Source organism: Heteronotia binoei, chromosome 5 (genome assembly GCF_032191835.1).
Source record: "Heteronotia binoei isolate CCM8104 ecotype False Entrance Well chromosome 5, APGP_CSIRO_Hbin_v1, whole genome shotgun sequence".
Lineage (NCBI taxonomy): Eukaryota > Metazoa > Chordata > Lepidosauria > Squamata > Gekkonidae > Heteronotia > Heteronotia binoei.
In genome coordinates, this window is record NC_083227.1 from 40,149,474 (window position 1) to 40,169,579 (window position 20,106).

The window sequence follows — 20,106 nt, forward strand, 5'->3', positions numbered from 1 at the left end:
CATAATATACAAGTTTGACAGTTCCAGTTATGCATCTCACTTTAATGCTTTAATTAAGTGGTAGTACTCAGACTGTTCTGGCCCAGGCTAGCCCAATCTTGTCAGATTTCAGAAGTTAAGTAGGGTTGGTCCTGGTTATACTTGGATGGGTAACCACCAACAATGACTGTGTTGCTGCCCAGAGGTAGGCAATGGCAAGCTACCACTGTTTGCCTCTTGCCTGGAAAATCCTATGGAGTCATCATAAATTGGCTGCAACTTGGTGGCACTTTCCATCAGTATTCAGACTATGGTTTGGACCCCAAAGCAGGTTATGGCTCTCTTATAGGCGTGGTGCAAGGACAGAGAGAAGGAGGTGGGAAAAAGAGAGCAGGATGGGGGAGACGTTGGAGGGCTTGATGAATCTAGGTTGGCTCTGCAGAATGTGCAAAATGGCCCTGAAATGCAGCCTGTTGCTCAACAATGCTATATATTCATAAATAAATGAAAGCATAAAGTGTATTTCGTGCTAACATGATTGTCTTGCATTTTACATTGAATGGAGCTTATTTCTGGAAGGCAAGAGAAAAAACCTTACTTCTTTACACAGAGAGTGATTAAAATGTGGAATTCACTGCCAGAGGATGTTGTAATGGCCACAGGAATGAATAGCTTTAAAAGGGGATTAGATAGATTCATGGAGGATGTCTATCAGTGGCTACTATGTCTATCACTATGGCTACTAGTCATAGTGACTAAGGAGAACCTCCACCTGGCTGGGGATGTGGATCCATAGCATTGCATACTGGGCCCAGTCTTTTCCCAGTTCACCCCCTTCCTTTCAGTTTGGAAAGATGTCTGTTGGGATTCCCAGGTCAGGAGGCATCAACTTAACTTTGAAAGAAAGAGGCCCATGCATCCACAATGGAAGTATTTGCATAAAAGATTGCTGAATCGCAGAAAGAGCAGAGGTGTAATCAGGGTGTCCCCAATGTTTTGGAGCCTGCCAGCCCCTTTGGAATTGTCATGTAGGCTGATGGTTGCAATCACAAAATGGCTCTCACCAGGGCTTTTTTTTTAGTAGGAATGCACAGGAATGCCATTCCGGCTGGCTTGGTGTCAGGGGGTGTGGCCTAATATGCAAATGAGTTCCTTCTGGGCTTTTGCTACCAAAAAAGCTCTGCTTCTCATAGGAGGCTGAGTCAACCATGGAATGTCAAAGAGTGAGCTCATGCACAACTCTCTTCAACGCTCCAGGCAGAAACTCTGCTTAGCAGGATTTTTTTTTAAATGAACATATTGTTTAAAAGTTTTCTGGTTTACACACAACTTACCTTCAGTCATGCAGAGAAAATCCTTATACTGAAGTAGCATCTGCTGCTGAAGCAATTTTTTTTAAAGCCTGCACAGTCAATCAGATCTTCAGTGCTCCATCAGAAGCCCTATTGGGCAAAAGCTCCACCTGTCCCTGCCCACTTTCTAGAAAATACTTGGTGGGCATCAGGAAAGGTGTCACTGGGCACTATGTTGGGGACCCCTTGGTGTAATGGCTGGTGGCAGACTGGAGAGACCTGGATTCAAATCTCAGGACTGCTGCCAGGCTTGCTGATGCCCTAGGCTGGGAGGGTGGGGACTGCCCCTCCCTCCTGGGCGATTTAAATTGCATGGGAAGGCATCCAGGAGCAGCCGCTGCCCTTCCTGCTCCTAGTAAAGGCCTTTAAATTCTGGCCAAGTGCAAAGTAATGCACATTGGGGCCAAGAATCCCAGCTACAAATACAAGTTGATGGGGTGTGAACTGGCAGAGACTTACCAAGAGAGAGATCTTGGAGTCGTGGTAGATAACTCACTGAAAACATCAAGACAGTGTGCATCTGCAATAAAAAAGGCCAACGCCATGCTGGGAATTATTAGGAAGGGAATTGAAAACAAATCAGCCAGTATTATAATGCCCCTGTATAAATCGATGGTGCGGTCTCATTTGGAGTACTGTGTGCAGTTCTGGTCGCCGCACCTCAAAAAGGATATTATAGCATTGGAGAAAGTCCAGAGAAGGGCAACTAGAATGATTAAAGGGCTGGAGCACTTTCCCTATGAAGAAAGGTTGAAACGCTTGGGACTCTTTAGCTTGGAGAAACGTCGACTGCGGGGTGACATGATAGAGGTTTACAAGATAATGCATGGGATGGAGAAAGTAGAGAAAGAAGTACTTTTCTCCCTTTCTCACAATACAAGAACTCGTGGGCATTCGATGAAATTGCTGAGCAGACAGGTTAGAACGGATAAAAGGAAGTACTTCTTCATCCAAAGGGTGATTAACATGTGGAATTCACTGCCACAGGAGGTGGTGGCGGCCACAAGTATAGCCACCTTCAAGAGGGGTTTAGATAAAAATATGGAGCACAGGTCCATCAGTGGCTATTAGCCACAGTGTGTGTGTATATATAAATTTTTTTGCCACTGTGTGACACAGAGTGTTGGACTGGATGGGCCGTTGGCCTGATCCAACATGGCTTCTCTTATGTTCTTAAATTGCCCAGGAGACTAATGCCTGCTCCTGGGTGCTCTCCCGATCATGTGGGAGCACTGGCAGAAGCAGCCAGGCCAGCTTCCCCCTCTATTTAAAGAGCCTGCCAACCAGCTGGTCGGTGGGGTCTTTAAATTGGGCAGGAAGGGCAGCAACTGCTCCTGCCACTCTTCCTGTGTGCTTTGAATCTTGAAGGCCACCCCCACTAGCAATTCAGATCACACGGGAACAGCAGCAGGAGTAGCCGCTGCCCTTTCTGCACTATTTAAAGACCCCACCGACCAGATGGTCAGCAGGCTCTTTAAATGGAGGGGGAGACTGATCGGGCTGCTTCTGCTGGCAGTTCCTCATGATCAGGAGAGTGCTCAGAAGGAATCACCGGCCTTCCACTCCTGGACGCCTTCCCGTGTGATTTAATTCAGGGACCCCCAGGGCTGGGCCCTAGGTGACTGTCTAAGATCAGCGAATGGGTGCATCAGCCCTTATCCCTGTGCTGCTCACTGAACTAATCACACAGTCCATTAGCCTAACTACTTCATAGGGTGGCCCTGAGCTCCTTGGAGAAAAGGTGATAGAGAGCTTTTGTTGCAGTTGACTTAAAAGGAAACAGCAGACCTGCCTGTGAATTCAGTTTAATATCTGCATAATGACCCGAGTCTTTGTATGTCAGAAAACCTTATTTTGCTCAGATGCAACATATAAAGGAAGTCTGAGCTCCAGAGAACTTTCCTGGCCCCTTCTCATGGTTTCCTTGTTTGTTTGAATAAGCAAAAGGCTGTGAAAGAATTAAAACGCCTGCAGGGGAAAGAGCTCAGTCATCACAGTCTGACTGTTCACTCCACAGTGAATTGTTTACAGACCTCTTAGAGCTGAAGCAGGCTCTTAGCACTGTTGATAGGCGTCATTCAAGGAGAGTGGTTGGAGAACAAAGGCAGCATTTGGGTGCCTTCTGGAAGAGCCTTGCCCATGGACTCTGTTTGCAGTAACAACAGTGCCTGAAGTCCCCAGTTAAGTTCTTGAAGCACACAGTTACTGTCTTCTTTCTGCTTTGTCCTGGCATGGCAATGCGAGGAAAGCCTTCAACCTGCTAAACATCTCTGTGTCTGGCCGCTGTGGAAAGATACATTTGAAAGGCCTGTCAAAATGCAGCATACCTGCCAGAGATGCCTGATTGCCCCTTTCCATGGCTAGATCTTGTACTGCTCAGATAACTTTGGGATGACTAATCGTATAGCCATTCACTCAGAAGTTAAACCTCAATCCGCAGGGAAGGCAGGGAGTAAGGAGTGCCAGTAGATGGAACCCTTGTTGTCCTCAACCAAATGCCAAAATCACACATGAATGGCAGTGGATAATACCTATGCCATCATTAGTGGTTTGGATAGGATTGTCAGCCTCCAGGTGGGGCAGGGACAGAGCTGAAAGGCATCCACGAAAAACCAGCCTCAAATATGAAAAAAAAATTATCAAATTTATCAGAATAATACTTAAACAGAAGTGCAATCAAATTTTCACCCAAAACCAAAGTCCTTTCATTTATCACAAAAGTTCATATTCTTTGCAGTAGAGGTCCAGGAGAGAAATTGGTCAAGCCGTGAATTAAGAGTCCAGTGCTCCAAAGCTTCTTCCAGCAAACGCCAGTGTAGGGACAATTAGTAGCATAGCGCAAGATCACAACAGGGAGGCGCATATTGCCCTGTTTCACACAAAGCTTCTACAAGCTTCAACAATCCATTAAATCATTCATACATGGCAAATAGCTCAAATATTCTGCAGATTACAAATGGCAACAGCATGAATGGCAGTGGATAATACCTATGCCATCATTAGTGGTTTGGATAGGGTTGCCAGCCTCCAGGTGGGGTCAGAGTCAGACAGAAAAAAACTGTGAACAAAATAACAAATGCTGAAATCTTATACAATGCCCAGATATATTGTTCTGAATAAATCTGATGAAATGTTCGTAATAATGGTATTTGTCATTAATAATTTTCACATAAGTAGAAACATATAACAGCCATTCAGATGAAATGCCATACAAATACACTCACAATTCATATACTAAGTAACTCATATAATGAGTGGAAAAAACCAGTCTCTAAAGTCTTCAAAAAAGTTTTAAAGTCACATACTGTGCAGAAAGTTCCTAGATGAATTAAAGTGCAAATAACTTTTACAATGAAAAAAGTGCAACACCATCAGTGAGCCCAGCAACATCAGCTATACCATCTCAAGTTCATTCCCCTGCTCATCCTCACGTCAGCCATGCCCCTCCTCCCTCTACATTGGACAAACAGGCCAGTGCCTGACAAAGAAGTAAAGGACATAAGTATGACATCAAGAACCACAACATTCAAAAACCAGTGGGGGAACATTTTAACCTTCCAAGATATTCAGCTGCTGATCTAAAGTAGCAGTTATCTTACAAAGGAATTCCAGAGACTGCCGAATTGCAACTGATACTGATGCTCAAGACAATGCCTCTACCAGGATTGAATCAAGACCTAAGTTTGTCTGATTACCAATGCTGATTTCTCCACTCCTACTACCTCGCTGCATATCACACCTAATCCTATTTATTTATTATTTTCAATTTATAGCCCGCCCTTTCCCGAATGGGCTCTGAGCAGGTAACAACAGTCAATAATACAAGGTTAAAATCAAATACATATAAGACAATATAACAATCTAAAAACAACATAAAAGTCCAAAAACAAACTCCAATTCTGCCGTTGGTGGTATCAGTTGCCTCCACTCCTGCTATTGTCTTTTACCTGCTAATGTCATTTGGCACCTGAAATCCCTCCACTCTCCATGATATAGGACTTGGACTTCCAGCTATATCTGAAGAAGTGAGCAGTAACTCAGGAAAGCTCCTACCCTGCAGCAATTTTTGTCAGTCTTTCAGGTGCTACTTGGACTTTTTCTCCTTCCTGCTGCTGTGTCTTCTGCAGCTTCTTCCAGTTCTCTGCTCCTTCCTGCAGCTACCCATCTTCATCTGTCCACTGATCACTTCATCTTCCCATTTTTCAGCGTATTTCCAAACGTCCTTACCTGACTCAACAGAAAGTGCTGGGCGATTCCATCTTATTTAATGCACTATGCAAAGAGGGAGCTTGGAAGGTAATTTAAGTAATTCATATGGAAGACGCTTTAGAGCAAACTCATTTGTTATGAGGGCTGAATCTGTCATATATGAGACCTTGTTGGGCCGGGCCATGTGTGTCATAAAATGTAGTGCCAAGTAGCATAGATATAAACTTTATAAAGGACACAGACAAACACTAAGATTTTTTTAAAAACTTACAACATGCTTAAAACATTAACACTTGTTGGTCTTAAAGGTGCTTTCTTCGTATTTCTCCCATGCAATCCAGGCTTTCTCAGTTGCACAGCACAGTTACTGAACCAAGCCTCTCTGCCTTCTATTGGCTGAGGCTCCTCCCCCTTCTGGTTCCCTGGGGAAAGGAAGGAAAGAGCAGAACTATCCCTCCCTCCCTTGAAAGCCTCAGCCAATGGAGAAAATAGAGGCTTTGCTCTGGAGGTACTGTGCAAATAAACAAGCCTTGTTTTGCTGAAGGAAGCAAGAAAGAGGAAGAAGGAAGCAGATAGCAGCCAATTGCTCAGGAGCCGGATAGGAGCCCTCCAGGGGCCTAATTCGCCTCCGGCGCTACACGTTTGACACCCCTGCTTTAGAGTCTCTCCTGTCTTTGCTACTGAACGGTTTCTACGCTCGTGCTCAAGTTTAAAACCCCATTCTGAGCCGTTAGGGGGCAGGAGAGGCACGTGGGTGAGTTAAAGCTCCAGCCCCGCAGTGATTGACAAGGGGCAGGGCGACGTGGGCGTGGCCTAGACGGACAGAGCTAGAAGGCGGCTCGAGACGTTCGGCACGCGTTCCGAGGCATTTACGTCGTTTCACAGCGTGCGCGCACAACAGCGACTAAAGCCCATGGACCCGTTTCGACCCCTCCCCTTGATCCCGAAGAGGCGTTGCTTTCGACGTGTCAGGTGTTGGATGGAGGAAGTCATGAGAGATCGTATTCTCCTTGTTTAGAGAGCTCCCTCGCTTGGACATGGAAAGGGGCGTGGCTGCTCTTGAGATAAGCGGGTGCCATGGAAACCACCGACAAGCTGCGTCTACGACTTTCTCTGTAGGAGGCGGGAAGGTGGGCGCGGCCTAATGGGAAGCCGAGAGCGGGGGTGGGTGGGACAGCTGGTTGCCATGGGTTCGCTTCCGGCGCTGCCAGGCGGAAGTGGCTGGAATTCTGGTGCTGGCAGGCGTTTGCTGCTGTTGCTCTTGGTCAGTGCGTGGAGGGGAAAGGGGAGAAGACGAGGGGGAGACGCGAGTGCCTTTCCTCGCGCAGAGGGAGACGAGGTCGGGAGCTAGGGGAGAGGGAAGGCTACAGGGGCGCGCGAGGGACAGGGGGCCGGGGAAAGCGCAATCCTCTGGCTGTGTGGTCTGTCAGACTTTATTTCACACGGCTGCGGGAGGGACGGGGGAGGTGAACGTGAGGACGACTTGAGGCAGGGAAGGATTAAGGAAAAGCCTTGAAACGGGTCTCGAAAAGGACCCGGTGAGAAGAGGATCAGTGTATGTGCGTGGCTGTCTATGTCATTTAGCATGTGGTAAACTGCTTCTGCCTAACTGTCCACCTAGCCCTGGACTAACAATTTTGACTGTTTCCCCATCTATGCATATAGTACACTGATGTCTAAAGAGGAAGGAGGTAACTGCATCAGTCCAAAGAAAATATAAAAACCTAAAGGCCTGCATTGCCATTTGTCATTTTGGTTGCTGCAAATAAAAGGTGTTATGTGGTATTTGTTTTTGCTTATATATAGGAAAGGAGAAGAGTGTCAAGCAGTCCTCTCCCTATTCAAGCAAAGGCTACACTATTAGAGAAACCTGGTTCCTTCTGACTTTCAGGCTGACACTCTTCTGTAGTGTGTGTTTGTATTCAGGGGAAATGGAATGCTTTAGAGGCAGGTGGAGAGAAGAGTGCTTCTGGGTTTTGATGTAGTGTTACAACTCATTCTAGGTAGGACTGATGGTTTTTTTAGTTGAGCAGAGACAGTGTGAAGCAGTAGATCTGGGTCTAGGGAAACTTACCAGGCCAGCTCATAATCCAGGTAATAATAGCAGCAGCAATCAACTTTATTGGGTTTGGAGAGCAAAAGGTAATTTCTAATCCAGATTTATTTGTTATACAGGAGCATGGTGGCTGAGGCTGACAAAACAGGAGGTGCTGCATTCTGCCTCCTTCCGGGAGATCACACTTGGACAGTTTAAATCCAGCAGAGAGCATAATGCCTTCTTTAGACTGCGTTTGATAAAAACTCCTACGCTTAAAAGAAAACTGCGTGTGAGAACACCAACTGTGGAGAACAAATGCATACTGATGGCAAAGAGGTACTGGGGCATTATTAAAGAACAGGATACCCCCCCCCCCAAGTGTGATGGGAGATTCTGCAGGAGGTGTACATTATTTTGACATCAGAAGACCAGACTGCCACTTCTTGAGTCAGTAGAGGGGACTACAAAACAACTCTTTTTTTTCTTCTGCATTCCAGCTAAAGGGATTTGTACAAGCAGTTGAAGAAGCAACAAGACCTTTTCTGAGATCCTCTTGCACTGATTTTTCAAAGTGGAGTCTTTGAAGGGGGAGGGGGGTGCCAAAAGACCCCCCCTCCCCCAAGAGAGAAGAACTTTAGGGTGGCCACCCTGCATCTGTGTGAAGATGCCACCTGTCAGGTGAGAGTCTTTATCTTGGAGGGAGAGCTACAGTGCATGGATAGTCTCCATTTGTTATACATTGGAACAGACTTTCTGTTAGCCTGCTTAATTCTTTTATTTAGGCATTATGCACTCTGCTTTCAGGATATTACTCAAACATGAAATAAATGGATTAAGCCCTAAGCTTTTAGACCTCACATTAGAGTGTACTGTGAGTTGGGCTGGGAAGGACCTGTGATTGGGATTTAGGCTTCACTTCATAGTTTCTAGTTCTCTTTGCTTTTGTCTCTGCTGGGATCACACTTCTGCCCTAGTACATTGAATAAGAGATTTATGCATATTTTTTCCTCATGATTGCCTTTGATTTGGCAGTCTTGCTTTAAATGTGCTAGTCCTTTTGCAGAGGAAAGAATGAGAGATTTTTGAACAATCTCACTGTATTGGTGTACTTTCTTGTACCAATTGTGTACAGTTATATGGAAGTTGGTAGCTAACAGTTTTCATGTGGAGGATGAGCATGTGGGAAAAGTGTTATGAGTGTATTGATTCCTTTGCTTCCATATATCCTAGATCAGTATAAGGGATGTCCAGTTTGGTCCATTGTAAGAATGTGTTTTGGTTGTTTACTAGTTTATAAAAAGTGAAAGTTCTTAAAAACAGCAAGGTAACAAACACAATTAGAAGCAAGATGAAATCGAATAGAGGCATTTGGTTCGTAGTATATTAGCAGCAGTGCAGAATCAATTCAAAGCAGATTAGGTGAGCAGTATAGAATTTAAAGCAGGTCGAAAGATCTCTAGTTCATCCCATCACACAGTTACAGTTAAATAACAAAGGTAGTTCAGAAAAGGGCACTTTTAAAGATGTCACTTAATCATCAGCAAGCAATAGTCTGTGTGTTATAGTGGTTTCTAGAATTTGTAACACCCAGGTTTGAATCCCCACTCTGCGACAAAGTTTGTTGGGAGACCTTGAACACTCAGCCTAATCTACCTCTCAGGATTGTTGTGAGGATAAAATGGAGGAGAATGATGTAAATTGCTTTGGTTTCTCATTAAGAAAATAAAAGGGGAGAGCCATGTCTTCATGAGGAAAAGGTTCCACAGTTTGGTGACTGCAGGCTCTTGCGATAAGGTATTCCTGAATGAACTTGACACCAGCCAGATTGATATAAGGAAAAGTGGTCCTTCTGGGCCTAGATCTTTTAGAGATTATAAAGATCACACGCTTCCTGTCTTAGAAAGCGTACTGTTGAAGTCTGCAAGACTTGGTACTGGTGTAGCAGGAGTAGGATGGGAGAGATGAACAGAAATTTTGATGATTCAGGAGAGCTGATGTTGAGGATCTTAAAAATAGTAAAGGGAACTGAAAGTGAACAGCAAGGGATAGTCATGGGACCAGAATTGTAAGGACAGTAATAGGACTCAGAGGGAGGAGATAGTCAGAGCAAAAATGAGAAGTTGGGGGAGGCATGCAGACTAAAGTATTGCAGTGCCTTCATTGTAGGGGCTAAGATCTTGAAATCAGCTCATAGCGCAGGGTATAACAAATTGCAGGATTCATGGCACCAAGGAACATAACATAAGAGAAGCCATGTTGGATCAGGTCAGTGGCCCATCCAGTCCAACACTTTGTGTCACACAGTGGCCAAAAAACCCAGGCACCATCAGGAGGTCCATCAGTGGGGCCAGGACACAAGAAGCCCTCCCACTGTGCCCCCCCCACCAAGCACTAAGAATACAGAACATCATTGCCCCAGAGAGTTCCATCAATACGCTGTGGCTAATATCCACTGATGGACCTCAATTTCATTTTGACGTCTGGTATTTTCATGGTCATTTGCTGTAAGTGGCTCATGAGAGAGGGGACATGGCTAAGTGACAGAGTATCTGCTTGGCATGTAGAAGATCCCGGTTTCAATGCCTGCCATCTCCAATTAAAGGACCTAGCAGCAGGTGATGTGAAAGACCCAGTTGGTGGCACCAAACAACAGAGATAGTTGAGTTTGGCCATGTGCTATAGATGTAAGAAAAGTTCTGCAGAGGATTGAGCTTCATAGCCAGTATCCAAATGGTTTCCATATTTAAAGCAGGAATGAATGTTTCTGGACATATTAGTGCACTGCTCTGAGAGGATTTGTTTCATGTGTACTTTGGCTGGCTCACTCGAGTCTTTCAATCAATTTACTGTGCTCAGAACCAAGCAGGTACTTCTGGCATCAGGGATCTTGTCTGCTTCTGCCTTATTTAATTCCTTCTTTAAGATACATTAAAACTTAAATTAAAATTACTCTTGCCAAGCCCACAGCTATTAGGTGTTAGTAGTGGTAATAATTGTAATGTTTACATAATTGCTGGAACTTTCTAATTGCTTCACATTATTCTCTGTAATCCTTAGGGAAGATCAGTTTTCTCATTACTGTACTGTAGCTTGTTGCTTCTGAGAAGACAGTTGCTTGCCTAAGGCTGCCTATTGAGTTCATTTCCAGGTGAGGTCTGATCTATAAAGTTCTAATTCGAAGTACAGTCACCTTTGCTGCATCTGATGGGGACCTCACTTACCAGTATGTCTGAGGAGTTTAAACCCCAGTCCTGTGATATCTAACATGGGCTTCTGTTGCAACTGTTACTTGTTCTAGTACAAATGTGATCATTTTGACTATTTGGTACTCCTGATCTTGAGTTAGTACTCAAGGTGAGAGCCTGTGTGGTATAGTGAAGAGTGACGGATTCTGATCTGGAGAACTGGGTTTGATTCTGTGCTCAAAGGCAGCTGGGTGACCTTGGATCAGTCACAGCCCTTCCAGAACTCTTTCAGCTCAAAAATTAGTCTAACTCGCCACCTAGTGGTGTATAACTGAAAGAGCTAGAACTTCAGGCTGCCAGATGATCTTAGGATCTCCTGGCTTTGCCACAGACAAGACCATAGAAAAATTATTTAATTATTAGTTTTCAAGATATGCAGTCATAAGTCTGCATTGGAGCCAAGAGAGGGGAGTAAATAATGGTCCAATTGATGCAGATAGAATTGTGTTCAGTACTGTCTCTGTCAAGCTCTTGTCTGTATTGATAACTAGCTCAGGCAATTGCACCATGCTGTACCTTGCCTTCATCCAACTTGCTGTTTGTTTTAGAGTTTCATCATATATGGCTTTCAAGGTAATTTATGAAATACTTCAGAAATACTGGTTAGCAGTAGAACCATGATAGTAGACAGCTATTGTTCGAATTCATATTCAAATTATTTTGCTATTTCTACTAAGAGTAGATAAATGGTGCTGAATCTGGACACTATGGAGGGGTGCCTGGCCACTTCCTTCCTTCTCTTTGAAGGTCCTCTTTGAAGGTCCTTTGAAGGAACCTGAAGTCCTCCTGAACTAATGGAATACCACAATCCATGATGCTACAGTGGAGCAAGAGCACTTGAGTCAATTCTGTATTTTCATTTTTATAGCAGACCGCAGGATGAGGCTGTTAGTCTGAGTTGGGTGAACCTGGCAGGGAACGGTGGTGTAAGGTGCATTTGTAGTATCTATTCACTGTGCAGTGCTTGTTGTTCTCTTTGCCTTTAGCATGCCCACAGTCTTCATTCACTTTTTCCCACTCTGATCTTTGCTGAAATAGTCCATTTTTCAAAACCCTGATTCTAGTCAGGGGTGAATATGCATATTAAATATCTATGCACTTTAGCATGATTCATTCTAAGTACAGCAAATCTCTAAAGGTACAGTTTATTACAAAAGCTGGATTTGGGTTTCAGCAGTAGACAAAGAGCACATTTAGCTTAGCTCTGGGTTTCATGTTATAAACTGGCCATTGTTTTGAATTGGGGTGTGAGAAGGAAATGTTAGGAGACACTAGAACAGGGGGCAAATCTACATGCTTTTGCTCTTCTGATACATTGGAGGAAACTTTTGTGGATTATCTGCTTCCCCACATCTGCTTTTGTTGATTATCTGCTTCCCCATTCAAATAGTCATTTGAATGTTGACATCCTCCATATTTTCATGTGGCAAGGATGCCCTTAAATGGGCTCAGCTTTGGTTCCCATAGCGCTGAATTGGTTGCAGTAAAATATGCAGCATAAATTAAATTGGCATTTAGATGTTAGCTAGAAGATCAGTGATAACAAGTGGTTTCAGTAGTAGATCATTAGACTTCTTGTGTGGGTGTTCTTCAGCTCCACCCTGTTATCAGATATTTGGTGTCAATTAGGACATCCACTCATCTCTGAGTAGCAGAAGTACTTACATAGTATTTACATAGTTATATAGTCATTAATACCAACATGGAGCAAGAGCTCCTGATTGTGTCTGTATCTTTCACGTCTCAGGATGAAGCAAATAAACTCAGTTTGGCAGATAGCTATGGGCACTGGCTTCATAGTTTAACTCCTATACTGACCATAGGGGAAGCCAAATGACCCTACTGACCATAGGGGAAGCTAAATCCAGGGTAGTTGAAACCCCTTCACAACTGATGGCTTGACTGAATTTATCGCATTCTTACCTCCTCAGTCAAGGCAGCATAATTGTTTAGGGTCAGTTGCAGCTGTATACTGCATCTATACATAGAGGTCCCATTCAGCTATCATGAATCTTTGTTGCCCTTCTAAAAAGTAGTCTTAAGATAGTGACTGTCAGTACTTAGTGGTTATGACGCATTCAGCAGTCAAGTTCAGTAGCACCAACAAGATTTCCACATTATGGCTTTGAGCTTTGACTCTCAAAAGCTAATGCCCTGAAAACCTTATTGGTTTGTAAGATGCTACTGGACTTGAATCTAGCTGTTCTGCTGCAGACCAGTGTATTCTAGCTAGCTGGCAACCTGTTTGTGTCTTCACTACCTGCTTCTTTTTTGAACTTGCTGTCTGTTCAGAAGTTAAACCAAAAAGCCAGTGGGAGAAGTTAGGCCATGCAGCTTTAACTGGGGGAGAAGGCAGAAGCACACTTTCCCTTCCCGCCCCCTGGCTTCTTAAATTGCAGGAGGGGGGCATGTATGTACAAATATAATCGTGTCTGCTGCAGGCCTGAGAAACAAGGAAGCCTTCACTCCTGCGATCAGATGACACTAGAATGCAATAAAAAAAAGGAAGACTGCTACTTACGCAAGCATGTTCTTGACTATGGTATATTTAACAACATCAGAACAGTGCCAAATAATAGGCTGTCAGTTGATAATATTTAAACTGTCAGTTGATCGGCATCCTGAACCCGACAACTTCAACAGACTGCTGTTAACATGTGCTATCATGCCATAACCCTTTACTGAAGACTTTCTGTTTTCTCATGTTTTGTACTTATGCTTCTTTGATTGACTTGTTTACCCAACCTTATTGCACTTTTAGAACAAAAATAGAGTCCAGTGGCGTCTTTAAGACCAAGAGAGTTTTATTCAAGGTATAAATAATTAAATAAAACTTTGTTGGACAAGAATATCACTAGGCAATGCATGCCCTTTTGTTTTACCTAGACTTGCAGCAACAGCAATTAACAGGCAACTTTTATTACCTTTTATCGCTATCCATACCAAATGGTCTTCCCGTTTATTACACTGTTTTGCCATTTGATCCTTACTTTGTATCAATTTAAACTCTTAACCCAACAACTACATGTATTTCAGCCCACTGTACCCTATTGCCTCGTCTGAAGAAGTATGCATGCATACAAAAGCTTACATTCTGAATAAAACTTTGTTGGTCTTAAAGGTACAACAACTCCTACTTTGTTCCAGTGGACTTTTAACTTTGTTCTGTTTTTTCAGACCAAAACAGCTGCCCATCTGAATCTTATCTTAATTGCACTTTTGTTTATCTTCACCGCATGTGAGAGAGGCCGAAAACTCTGACCTCTACAATCATCAGTTAAATTACCCAGTCAGTTCCAGACCCTACACAGAGCATCTCACCTAATTTACTATTCCAGGCTCCTCTCTGCTCAGCTCTTCACTGTTCCACCCAATCTTTCTGTAATTTTCTGTAAAAATGAGATAATTGAGTTTTTATATCTAAAGAGTGAATTCTGTCTCATAGAAGCTTATACTGGAATGTGGTGCTGCTGGATTTCTGCTTGATTTTGCTACAGCAGGTTAATATGGCTACTCCACTGGAATTACCTTGTACCCAACCAAACAGAGTTAGAATCTGGTGAGCGTATTAGCTTTTTGCAACGCAAGCACACAAAGCTTATTGAGTTCCAAGATTTCATGGTTTTTAGTTAGATAGGGTAATTTTTTCAGAAAAGTTTTTAATCGTTTTTGGGGAGAGGTCAAGAGTTGGACATAGTGCATCATGTGTTGTCATAAGGTCCTGGTTTGTAGTCAAGCGGTTAGGAACCCACAGTGACCTCTGCTGCATATGAGCTCAGCCAGGGTTTTTTTGAGCAGGAACACACAGGAACGCAGTTCCAGCTGACATGGCACCAGGGGTGCGGCCTAATATGTAAATAAGTTCCTGTTGGGTTTTTCCTACAAAAAGCTCTGTGTGAAACAATGATGACATGAGGGGTGTGGCCTAATATGCAAATGAGTTCCTGCTGGGCTTTTTCTACAAAAAAGGCCCTGAGCTCAGCAATTTGAAGTGCTCAACACCAACAAAACCTTAAACATCCATTCCTAATGGTGTGAAAGTGCCGAAAAGGAGAGAAACTAACTTCTCTGAGATAAAAGGGCAAACTACACAATTTGCAGCATAGGTCTTACAAAGTTTTCATAACAGAATTAAGTCTTTTTCAGTTTCTATTCCTGTCATTTTTGTGCTGGAATTTGATGATGAACTACCGTATTTTTCAGACCATAAGATGCACTTCCCCCCCCCCCAAAAAAAGTGGGGGGGAAAGTGCGTGCGTCTTATGGTCCGAATACTAAAAGATGAGGGGGGAGGGGCCTGCAGCCCCCTGGAGACAAGCGGCGAGATCGCTCCCTCCGCCCCCATCGCCAGCCCAGCACTTCGCAGGGAGCGATCTCGCCGCTTCTCTCCCAGCCAGGCATGCTTCCCCCGCGCCTGCGTGCCTGGCTGGGAGACAAGCAGCGAGATCGCCCTCACCGCAAATCCAGCACTTCGCAGGCGCCGGCATGCTTCTCCCGCGCCTGCGTGCCTGGCTCCGGCTGTGCGGCCCCCGGCCAAGGTGGCCTGAAGGCTGCAATGGCGCCCGCATCACCGAAGATGGCCATTTTCGCACGTAGACGAAGGTGCGTCTTATGGTCCAGTGCGTCTAATCGTCCGAAAAGTGCGGTATATGTGGAATCCATTAAGAGATCCCCATAATGTTTAATTTAGTAACAAAAAGCAGCAGAAGAGCCCTTCCCAGTATTCTGCTCGTTTATGACACACAGAATGTTCTCTCAGGCCTGACAGTCACTGCACTCTTTTTTCCCATCTGCAGCCACGCATTTACTTTTTCCTGTGCTCTATTCTACCTTCCTTTAGCAGCTGCCTCTATTCTAAGCAACACATTGAATTTAGAGATGATTGAAGATGATCTGTTCTCCACAGAGAATGATCAAAAAGCAAAAAAAAAAAAGCATTATGCCCAACTCTGAGAGAGAGATGGCAGGATACCATCATGTTTCTAGGCAAGAGATAAACAGATACGAAAGATCAAATTGCATATATAGGACAGAGTAGTTAGGACTCCAACTTTTTGCATTAGGACCACAGTGGGGAAAGGGGGGTTATTTGTTGCAATGTGGGCATCTTCTTTTTCCTCTTCTGAATAAGAGTTAAAGTAGATGAGTAGTACTGTTGCCCCAGTCCATCTTTTCCCTTCTGGGATCCACTCTCAGATCCCCAAAACTATATGTACTCTTCCCCTCAGTGATCATGGTGACAACACATCAGTCTAGGAGTTCGAGTCTTCAAGAACACATGCCATTTTCACCTGTCTTTTTTGTTTAAAAGATTACAGGAATTGTAGCGTTCTTAATACTTTTGGGAAGAAAATGTAACCTGAACACTTGGAGTAGCGGGAATTATCTTACAATATGTACTTTAAAACATCAGCATTTTGTCTGTTTTTGAGAAAAGGATAGCTGTTACTAGATCATTTTGGATTCCCAAGAGGTGCATGTCTTTCTGGGAATAGAAAAACACAAACCTACCCCCCTTTAATGTATTTACATGTGGAAAATGCCCTACAGAAACATTTGTATTGACTTAAAAGACAAGTTTCACTTGGCTAGTACCTTAGGAAGGAATGTCTAGAGTAGATTTAAAGCGCTTATTCAGTTGTAAATCAGCTGGTCTGTGGCTTGTTCAAAAGTTAACTCTGCGCTTGAGCGAATCTGCCTTCTTTCAATGAAAAGTTCTTAATGTAGTGGTAGTACTTCGTAAGGAGTTCTTCCAGGGTGAAGGGTATCTTGTATGGCTGTAAGCAACGTACAGCTGGAGAAGGCCTTTTCCCTGAAAGGAGTTCTCCTTTTCCACAGAAGGGCTGTTTTTTGGAACAATTGTTGCATGGTAGTAGCTAAGGTTTACTCAGACTGTGATGGTGTTGGATGTGGCTGTATGTTGAGTAATCGTTTCTGGCATAAAGCGCCTTAAGTGCAAAGTACCTTATGTGCAAAGCTACAGCACAGGAAACACTATTTAACTTGTGTACTGTTACTTAAATTTAAACTGACCAAAGCCAAGGTTTCATTTTCTAAGATAGGACCTACAGTAAGAATTCTCACCCCTGTGACTTATGAGATAATGGCAGGGAAAGTAATGCCATGGCTTCTGAAAGGCCAGGAATCCCAAAGACAGTACAGTGCCAGATATATCTTCTTAGATTCCTTCATTCTTAAACCATGTAAGCTATTAAATGGTTTTATTCCTGGCTTGTTTTTTTTTTTTTAAGTTGGAGTCCTAACTATTCTGTCCTATATATGCAATTTGATCTTTCGTATCTGTTTATCTCTTGCCTAGAAACATGATGGTGTCCTGCCATCTCTCTCTCAGAGTTGGGCATAATGCCTTCTTTTTGCTTTTTGATCATTCTCTGTGGAGAACAGATCATCTTCAATCATCTCTAAATTCAATGTGTTGCTTAGAATAGAGGCAGCTGCTAAAGGAAGGTAGAATAGAGCACAGGAAAAAGTAAATGCGTGGCTGCAGATGGGAAAAAAGAGTGCAGTGACTGTCAGGCCTGAGAGAACATTCTGTGTGTCATAAACGAGCAGAATATTATAAAAATAGCGTCCTTGAAACTGAAACTTGCAAACTGACCTCTAACCTGGATTGTGCAAGATGCTTCTGCTGTTCCTTTGAATGCCTTTGAAGGTGTCTAACCCTGTCCTAGATTAAAACTGTGGTCCAATTCTTTTCAAGAGAGATCTTTACCAGGCAGGGAAAAAAGCAAACGCAGCACTAGGGGCCAACACTAGAAGCATAGCCCCAGAGCTGAAGGATAGCATGGCACACTGTGTATTTAGGCTGTTGTAACTTATGATGAATGATCAAATTCTGTCTCACTGGTTGACTCCTCCTGCCACACCCAGTTATCGTTTGCTCTAATATCCCAGCATGGGTCTACCGATCTATTACTTTCCCTCCCAGATTTCCAAACCTGTTTATCTGATGAGACTTCCAAGGAGGTTTACATTTAATTTAACCATAAAACACAGGAAAACAATAGTTGAAAATGACAATGGTAAAATAATCTAACAGCAAGAAAACAGCCGGGGAGAACAAATACAAAAGAGCATGTAAGTAATATCTTCTATCAATATCTACTTACACGCTCCTTTATATTACTTGATATTGAAGTAATATCTTCTAAAGTAGTTCCGGGAGAGAATATCCTCTCTGGAACAAGACCTGTTTCACCTGGCTTCTAAAGCATGTAAGGATTTGGTCAGGTGAGCAAAGCATTCTGAAGTTGGGGCACCCTGACCAAGAAACTGTAGCTCTCATTACCACCTGCTGCACCTCAGATAATGGAGCCTCTTGCAACAAACTTGTCCTTGGAAGATGCTAAAATCATAAGAGCAGCCTGGAAAGCATGAGATCTCAAAAATAAATGGTCCGGCTGTATTTTGTTACATGCGGCTGGAGAACTGGTTCAGTTTCTCAGCCTCTTCTGTTCAATCTGTAGTCATTTACCCTGCTGCCAGCCAGGTCAGTATGTCCCAAACTGGGCCGATTAGTTTACACTGCCCATTATGCCTAGGGAAGGTATCTGTCACCAGCTTGTTTGGATAAGAAACAAACTATAAAGCAGGACAATGGGTGGTAAAAACAGCCTGTGGATCAGGTTTTCAGAATAAGAAGAGGTTTCTGCCTATTTCTAGAAATTTTATTTTGCTCCTCTTTCTGAAAGAGGATCAGATAAGTAACAAAACTCAACCTGCTGGATTGTTTTAAAAGAAAGTATCAAAATACCCGTTTCTGTAAACTCTTTTCAGAGTTTTCATTTTCTTCCTATGAGTATAGAGCTGGAGGTTGGTGAGCTGTCCCAGGAAGCGAATTCTGTAGCTCAGTGATCACATTTGAGGACTCTGCTCCTGGTCCCAAATGTCATGGGCAGACAGAATTTGAAGACAGCTTCTCTGTCTATCTGAATGGGTGAGGGATCTTGTGTTAGAAAAGATGAATGTGTAAGAATGTTTAGGGATCTCTTAAGAGAATCTTCATAGCCTTAAACTGGGCCCAGGTGCTGCATAATTTGTATGCTCTTGAGTTTGACAGCCTGTAAAGATCAGTTGGAAATTTTCTGATAGCTGTAGTTTCTAGTCTTCAAGGGCAGTCCCAAATAAACACAGACTTCCACAACACACTTTAAGTTTACAAAGGTATGAGTGACAGTTGCCAGATCCTGGTGTTCTAAGGATCATCACAAAACCTTTTTGAGACTTCCTTTCCCCCAGCTTTGAGGTTCAATATAAACCCACTGCAAGTAGTTGTAAAGTGATGCACACTGATGCAAACAAACTGTTTCACTTACACATTGATGGAGTGGGGTCTGAACTGATGACTGACTAGGAAAGGGATCTGGGTCCTAATGGATAACTCCATTAAAGCAGTTTGGTGTGCATTAGCAGGCTTAGGGTTGACTCAGCCTTCCATCCTTCCAAGGTTGGTAAAATGAGTACCCAGCTTGCTGGGGGGAAAGTGTAGATGACTGGGGAAAGCAATGGCAAACCACCTCGTAAAAAGTCTGCCATGAAAACGTTGTGAAAGCAACCTTCACCTTACCTTACCTTTAGCAGTGAAAAGGCAAGTTATATGTTACAAATTTCTAGGAAAGGGATTGAAAGTAAGACAGCCAGTATCAAAGGCCTTATACAGATTTGTGGCACATCTAGTTTTAGAATACTGTACACAGGTCTAACCCAGATGTTTCCAAAATAAAATCAAAGAGCTAGAGAAATGTGGGCGGGGGGGAGGCAACCAAAATTATGAAGTTGGAGTACTTTCACTTTGAGGAAAGGCTAAATAGTTCTTAGTGTTGATGTCTAATAGGGGACATCACAGAGGTTTCCAAAATTAGGCATGATATAGAGGAAGACGGAGAGAAAACTTCCTCTTCCATAATAATACTAAGGCACCGGTGCAGTTGATGGGTAGTATATTCACAACTGGCAGAAGGAAGTGTTGCTTGACACAACACATACTTAGCTTATTAAACTTAGTGCCACAGGATATTGTGCAGTTTACAACTTACATAATCATAGAGTTGGAAGGAAACTCCAGGGTCATCTAGTTCAACCCCCTGCACAATGCAGGGTTAGACACAAGTTCATGGATGACAGGCTCATCAATAACTATAGGCCTCCTTGTCACAAGACAGTGGACTTCTGAATGCCAGTTGCTGGTGGGGGCAATGAAGATGAGTGACTGTCTTCCATGCCCTTCCAAGCCAGGGAAGACAACAGGCTGTTTGACTAGCTG

At 43.4% G+C, this 20,106-nt stretch overlaps 1 protein-coding gene across 1 annotated transcript in view; it reads left to right on the top strand.

Annotated features, from left to right (window-relative positions):
* Positions 1-6,687: 6,687 nt before the first annotated feature.
* The window catches only part of MGAT1 (alpha-1,3-mannosyl-glycoprotein 2-beta-N-acetylglucosaminyltransferase), a 39,763-nt gene continuing 26,344 nt past the window's right edge, over positions 6,688-20,106 (top strand). The window contains exons 1-2 of the mRNA XM_060239239.1: positions 6,688-6,804; positions 7,716-8,256. The gene's annotated coding sequence lies outside the window, so the exon portion shown is untranslated. The remainder of the gene's footprint in view (positions 6,805-7,715; positions 8,257-20,106) is intronic.